This window comes from Arvicola amphibius, chromosome X (genome assembly GCF_903992535.2).
Source record: "Arvicola amphibius chromosome X, mArvAmp1.2, whole genome shotgun sequence".
Taxonomy (NCBI): domain Eukaryota; kingdom Metazoa; phylum Chordata; class Mammalia; order Rodentia; family Cricetidae; genus Arvicola; species Arvicola amphibius.
The window spans coordinates 93694024-93701623 of record NC_052065.1 but is presented as its reverse complement, the minus strand read 5'-3'; positions in this window follow the sequence as shown (position 1 = coordinate 93701623).

Sequence of the window (7600 nt, the reverse complement as noted above, 5' to 3'; positions counted from 1 at the left end):
AGTGCAGAAGTAAGATATAGTATGCATGTAGCCATATTTATAGAAACATACATGCACACACACACACACACACACACACACACACACACACACATAACAGAATCTCACGATGCTGCTTCTGATTCCAATCCTTGCTAGCTTTTCCTCTAAATTTTTTCCTTCACCTGCCTTTTATATCAATGATATATTTACTTATTCTTTCCTAGTCAGTATACATATGCATTAGTTTCAGAATTACTAACTATACTTGATAGAAATATCTGTTTACTTTTATCTCTGTGCTGTTATTACTGTCTTTACCTTGTTCAATGAAATTAAAGCTTTCTAGGCACAAATATTTTGTTATTCCTCCAGTATAGTTACAATATTTTTGTGAATATTTACAAAATCTTTGTAAATTGTAATTAGTTTAATTTATTGGTTTGGGGCATCCTCCTGTCCACATGATGGGTAATTTCAATTTTTTACCCTGTACTTTTGCTATCCATAATGTATTGACTTCACGACATCCATAGTAAATTTTTATTTTTTGCTCTGTAAATACTCAAGTTTCTTATATGTTGTGTTGTATTTTCATAAGGGACACATAAATTCTACCATATACTTAAAATTAATTCTAGATTGGTCATACCTAATGCAATGTAAATTCAAGTAATTTTTCATATATTGTATAGGGAATAATGGCATAAAGAAATCCTATACATGTTCAGTACTGGCACATTTAAATGGATATCTTATAGCAGTGCTGTTTCAATCTTTACATGCAGACCCAATGTTTCACATTAAAAAATATAATTTTTGAGAGTATAGAAAAGCTTTACCAAAGTGTATTTTTGTAGTGTGGAGCTGCAAGCAGGCCTGCTTTTTGTCCCGCCTGATTCCCGGTCACCTGGCTAGCTTTACACCCGAAATAACAACACACGGATTGTATTCATTTAAACACTGCCTGGCCCATTATTTTCAGCCTCTTACTCACATCCTGATTAACCGATATCTAATAATCTGTATAGCACCACAAAGTGGTGCCTTATCCGGAAGATTCTAGCGTACGTACATCTTGGGCCGGAGCTTCATCGCATCTGTCTCCCTGACGAGAGGCATGGCAGTCTGACTAACTTCCCAGCATTCTGTTCTGGCTACTCCACCCACCTAAGGGCCAGCCTATCAAATGAGCCAGGCAGTTTCTTTATTAACGAATGAAATCAACTCAAACAGAAGACTCTATCCCACATCATATTTTTATATAAATGTCGCTCCTATTCTCATCTCTTCTACCGTGCTTTTATTTCCCATCCTTTTCCCGTAAGTTTCTGGCCCAGTTCATCCTGTAGTATATTTTGTATGAAGAGAAGTCATGTTTTTGTTTTCATACATGAAAGACAGCATGGTCTATATTTTTCTTTGTACTTGGTATGATTTTATAACTTTTAATCAGTTTGTTCTCTGACAATTTTGTACGTGCATGTAGTGCATTCTGGCTACTGTCACACCCCATCCTATCTGAATACTTCTACCATCCTTTAACCCTCCTCCTACAAGTCCTTCCCACCATTCATAGCTTTACTGTAAATTATCAATGGGCATTATTGCTCCATTTCTATACCAAAGTTTTGATCCTTAGTCCCTAAATTCTAGAGTTAGATATATAGTTTATTAACCAAATGTGTCAAACATGTGGAACCAATACATCATCCCATTTTGTTAATTACTTTCTGATTTAATTATGATACATAGTTTGAGATGCTTTTATGTTTATGTTGTCAGATTGATTGTCATTCATTTTCAATTGCCCTGAAGTTTAAGTTATATAGTTACAAAGCCTGTTCATTATGATCCTGTTAAAATTTTGTATGCTTTCTTCAACACATTATATGGCTTCATAGTTACGTTTTATCTTTAACTATTCTGTATGTGGCATGTCTGTTGGATTATTTTTTCCCTAAAGGTCTCATTTGCTCTACCACCATACAGTACGTGTCCATTCTTGTCCCCGTGGTTCACCATACTACGTTTAAAATGCACTGTTTTCCCTTGGCATTGGATTTTGCTTCCAAGCTTTCTAAGCTATTCCCATGGACTGTTTGTTTATTTTGTCTGTTTGTCTGTTTGTCTGTTTGTCTATTTAAGAAAACACTGAAAACAACATAATTTGAAAATTAAGCAAATTTTACCAATTCTTTGAAAGTATACACAGTACCCAGGAAAGAACAGAAATTTTGATTAGCTTTCAAGCAATTAAAATATTAAAATAATAGTTAAAAAACTATTCAAACGCAATAATGAGAATCTCCAGGTTTATAGTAATGATCTTTTAAACTTCAACAAAATTTAAGAATGAGGTAAATCTCATCTGCATAACATTTTCAAGGATATAAATATGACCAGCTTCCTATTTTATTTTATGACACTAAATTCTATGGCAACCTAAGCAAAACTGTCGGAAGAAAAAATGTACCAGTATTCTTCTTGTACACAGTTGTAAAAATTCATAGTAAAACATTAGTAAATCAAATCTATCAACATACAAAGTGTTGTTATCCAGTAACTCAACTTCTCAAAGTGAGATCAGTTTGGTTTCACTATATTAACAAAATTAAGAAGAAAAATAAAATGACTGTGTCACCATCCAGAAAAAAGGAACTGGTGAAAATAAGAACTACTATTATATACAACAAAGAACTAGGGACATTAATATATAAGAATGAAATATATGTGTGTTTTCTAACAAAAGTATTTTGCCGTATAGAATGGTGTTGTGCATGTATGCATATTTGTGTACCCTGTGCATGCAGTGCCCACAAAAGTCAGAAGAGTGCATCTGTTCTTGATGGAGACCTAAAGAGTGCAGTAGATTCGGGGGAAACTCAAGGTGTCAAAAGTTGTGAGGCTTTTGTGTATCCTTCCGACTGCGGCCTTGGGCGGAGCAGAACAGCCAGTGCTTTAACCACTGAACCATCTGTCCAGCAAAGGCCTGATTTTTAAATGAAAATCTTCTGTTCTTTTGTTCATTCTATTTGACTGTTTGTCTCCCAGCTTGAGACCCGGCTTTGTAGAATTCTCTGGTCATTCAGTGTTTAAGTCACACTGATATAGTCCATATAAAATTTTTATTTCAAAAAGATGTAGGCAATTGCATAGACACCTAAATTTGACGTGCCGCTGGGGCCTCGTGAGCCGCAGTGCGCGGAAGGAGTTGGAGAGAAGTCAGCTGACCGCAGCTAGCCAATTGGAGTCCTCCATTGGGCGCACTAACCCTGAAAAGGACCTGTTGGGGTCCTCAAGAGGGCTTTTGAAGTTCTCGCGCTCTCGTCGTCTCAGTTGCCGCGCCTGAGGTGCTGAAAAAGGTGGAAAATTCGCCCCACTCCCCTACCCAGGTAAGCGACTACAGACGTTTCTTTATGTAAACTGAACCTATTTGGGGATTAATCATCGATTTCATCGGATTTCTTAACAGTTTGGTCCCGTTCGCACGAGGCAGCCCTGTTCTCCCGAGGCACCGTTTCTTCGCCCTGTTAGCCCAAGGCATAGGTCCCGGCTCCTTTTCTCGAGGCAGCATTCCGGCCCTCTTCGCTTGAGGTATGAGTTCCTGATGTGTGAGTCACATCAATTATGTGATCAATTGCTTTATATTCTCTATTTAAAATGCTTCACCTCCTTTCACCTATTAGTTAAAGTCATATTTCTGAGCTGGGTGTGGTGCCATATTGGAGGCTGAAGTAAGCAGACTCCAAGTTCTGCCTCAGACTGGATACATGGTGAGGTCTTCTCTCGTGGGGGAAAAACAAAACAAACAACAAATAAAAACAAATAACAATACCAAATACATCATTATTTGCATCAGCCTGGGTATCCGGTGTATCCTTGTCTTTAAAAAAATACAGCCAACAAAAAGAAGAAAACATTACTTTTCTTCTGTTTGCATCAGCCTGAGTACATGGTAAAGCCTTGTCCTAAAACATAAAACAAAACAAGCAAACAACAACACCCCCCCCACAAAGAAAAGAACACATCATTTTTTTCTTTGCATATTCATCTTACTAGTTTTCATATACCAACCAGGCTTTTAAAATGGTAGATGCTGATTTCCCTTCCAGTTTATTTAATATGTATTTTAAAATACTTTTGCATCTGAACTAGAAATACCTGTTGGTGATGAATGTGATTTTATTTCCAAGGCATTTAGAACTTTTTTCAGTTCCCTGTTGTGTCTGATTGTAAACTTTATGATTTATATGTCTCTGCATACTGAATGTGAGAGTTATAAGTGTTTACTTCCATGTCTGACTTTTATCTATAAAACATTTAAAATAATTTTACAAGTCTAAAATGTATTTTCTCAGATATCTCTGCTGAGAGACGTTTTATAAAGCTAGTTTTTCCCATAAGGAAAGCAAACTCCATACAGAGGTTCTTTGATGCCCATCACCTTTTCTGAAATAGATTGGTGCTGCCAGGAGCAGACATGTCTCACTGTCATTAAAAGTCTTAGGTTATTAAACATATTAAATGCCATATTCTGTAGGTCTTTGAAGTGTATTAAGACTATCTATGTAAATGTAGCTGTTTATGACCTTGAAAACATAGCCAACATGACTATAAGTTTGACTATTATAGATAACTATTAATCTGTATTTCTTAATTATATATTACATTTTTAAATGAGCTGCATATACACAATACCCAAAATAAGAGTATAAATATACATACAGTATAACAAAATTAAATTTTCATCAATTGGGTATATACTCAAAGGATGCTCAATCATACATACCATAAGGACATGTGCTCAGGTATGTTCTTGGCAGCATTATTGGTAATGGTCAGAACCTCGAAACAGCCTAAATGCTTCTCAACCAAAGAATGGATCAGAAAAGTGCAGTATAGCTGAGCTTGGTGGTGCACACCTTTAATCCCAGCAATGGAGAGGCAGAAGCAGGCAGATCTCTATGAGTTCAAAGCCAGCCTGGTCTACAAAGTGAGTTCCAGGACAGGCTCCAAAGCTACACAGAGAAACTCGGCCTTAATAAACAAAAGAAAAAAAAGAAAGAATTGTGGTGCATTTGCACAATATAGTAATACCCAGTGGTAAAAATAATGACATCTTGAAATTTGCAGGCAAATGGGTGGATATTCACTCATAAGTGACTTTTAGACATAAAGCAAAGAAAACCCAGTCTACAGGCCATAACCCCAGAGAACCTAAGTAACAAAGAGGACACTAAGAGAGATATACATGGATCTATATATGAAGGAGAAAAATATAAGATCTCCTGAATAAATTGGGAGTGTTGGAGTCACAGGAGAGGGTAGATGTAGAAAGGGGAGGAAGGAAGAGGAGCAGATTCAAAAAACACTTATAGCTCAATAAAAGCAATATGAAAAAGAAAAGAGGAAAAATGTATCAAAAAATATATATCAATGTAAAATATTTCAGATTAATAGTTGTTTTTTGGATTAAAGTAAGTTCAATAAACTACGCTTTTATCCTCTCATATCTATTTCCCCCTTTTTCTTTTCTTATTTTTTCTTTTCTTTTTTTTATTTTTTTTGAGACAGGGTTTCTCTGTAGCTTTTAGAGACTGCCCTGGAATTAGCTCTTGTAAACCAGGCTGGCCTCAAACTGGCAGAGATCTGCCTGCCTCTGCCTCCCGAGAGCTGGGATTAAAGGCATGCATCACCACCTCCTGGACAGATTTTTAATTTCTTGAAATTTAATTTTTCAGTTTTTGCTATTGTTTCCTGAGCTGTTTCCAGAATGCATTTAAAGGGGATTTTCTGTGCATATACAGTGCCTATAAAGTGTTTTTTTATCTTATTATAGAAGTTTCAGGATGTCACATCATACATTAGGAACATTGATCGATTTTCAATTGATGTTTGTAAAGAGAGACAGGGATACAGGTTACTCTATATATGTTTAGAAGTTTAGTTTTGCTAAACTAGCAAAAATTAACTAAAGTGTTGTAAACATAGTTTCCTTTTCTCCAGTGGATGTTTTGGGCACTTTTTCTTCAGTAATCAGGTGATTCTAGATATATGATCATATTTCAGGGTATTCTTTTTCATTCCACTGACTTACACATCTCGTTTTGTTGCTGTTTTTGTTTCTGTTGCTCTATGACATAATTTGAAAGCAGCTAATATTTACCTGCTTGTTCCTGTATGTAAGAGGTCTTTCTGTCTTCTATTGTCTTCTTCGATTTCTTTCTTCACTGTTACTAAATTAGCTGTTTCAGGCTTTCACTTCCTCATTAAGTCTGTTCCTTGGTATTTAATGTTTGAAGCAATTGTGCATGGAATTGCTTTCTTGATTTATTTGTCAATGTCATGGTTATTGAAATATGGAAAAGCATCAGTGTTTGCACTTTTTTTGTAATAATGAACTTTTTTGCTGCTTTTACCAAATCCTAATGTTTTCTGTTAGAGCATTTGGAGTCTTTTAATTATAGGATTATAGCAAAGATTCTTAGGAATAATTAGACATTCCCTTTTACTCTTTGTGTATCATTTGTCATTTTTTCTTGATTTACTACAGTGAACTAAAACTTCATTCAGCACATTGAATAAGATTGGATAGGGTGGATATACTTTCTGGTTGCTGACTTGAGAAAAATGCTTCCCAGTTTTCAAATTTAATATGATTTTGACTATAGGTTTATTGTGTAGCGGCATTTTATGGTGAGATATGTTCTTTTTAAGTCTTAGATTCTTCAGTGATTTCTTTTGATAAAGGCCTTTTTTGCACTTGTAAGTCATGTGACCTCTGATTACAAACCTATGAATAAGTGAAACATCCTTGCATACCTGATATAAGCCAAATTTATCTTGGTGTTAAAATATATTATTAAATTCAGTTTATAAAGACATATTAGAAAAAAGTAATACATCAGTAATGTTCACCACCAAAACATTTTTTAAAAACTTTAGTCTGAACTAGGCTAGATATCAAGGTATATTTTCCACATAGGAGAAGTTTTGCATTATCTGTATGTTTTAATTAGGTTGTCTTGGGAGCATTTTTCAGGTCTGATAAAATATTTCCTTCATCCATTTATTTCTAGGATTTTCATTTATAGGAGATACTTTACTCTTACTGTTTTTTATGGATCTCTAAATTTATTTATATCTTTTTTACCTATGAAATTATCCGTTTCTTACAGATATTCTTTGAATATGAGTTTTCAAATGTTCATTAACGATTTTCAGAATTTCATTGGTGTTTCTTTGTACTGTTTTCCTTTTTATCTCTATTTTTACTAATTTATATATTCATTCTCTCATTTAGTTCAACTAAGATTATGTCAGTTTTACCTTTTGAAAAAAAACATCTTTTTTTCATTGATTATTTGTATTGTTATTTGTCTTAGTTACTGTTTCATTCTAGTGGACATGGTCGGTCGGCAATTGGAAATAACCAAACTAGCCTTATATAAAATACTCAGCTTTAATAATAGGAGAAAATGGGAGAAACTTACAGAGCCAGAGTTCCAGCGAAGAGCAGGGAACCAAGAGGGCAAAACAAACAAACATGGATCTTTTAAAGGTATTTTGTGCCCCGGAGGGGTCATGCCCCTCAGACAAGGGATTGGTCAACTTCCCC